The sequence below is a fragment of the Peromyscus eremicus genome, chromosome 4 (genome assembly GCF_949786415.1).
Source record: "Peromyscus eremicus chromosome 4, PerEre_H2_v1, whole genome shotgun sequence".
Classification (NCBI taxonomy): Eukaryota; Metazoa; Chordata; class Mammalia; order Rodentia; family Cricetidae; genus Peromyscus; species Peromyscus eremicus.
In genome coordinates, this window is record NC_081419.1 from 9440789 (window position 1) to 9441034 (window position 246).

Below are 246 nucleotides of genomic sequence, written 5' to 3' on the forward strand. Positions count from 1 at the left end.
CAGAAACGTGAGCTCCCAAGAGCTGCTCCTTCCAACACGCCTGTTGCTTGCTGCCCATGCTGTCCCATCATGACAGCCTCTAACCTTCTAAAGCCATAAGGTCAAGCAAATGCTTCCTTCTATAAGGTGCCTTGGTCATGGTATTTTATCACAGCAACGGACAAGTAACTAATACATAACCCAAACAGGCCTACTAGTCACCTGGACAGGACAAGGTCCCTCAGGAATAGCCGCTTATTCGAGAGA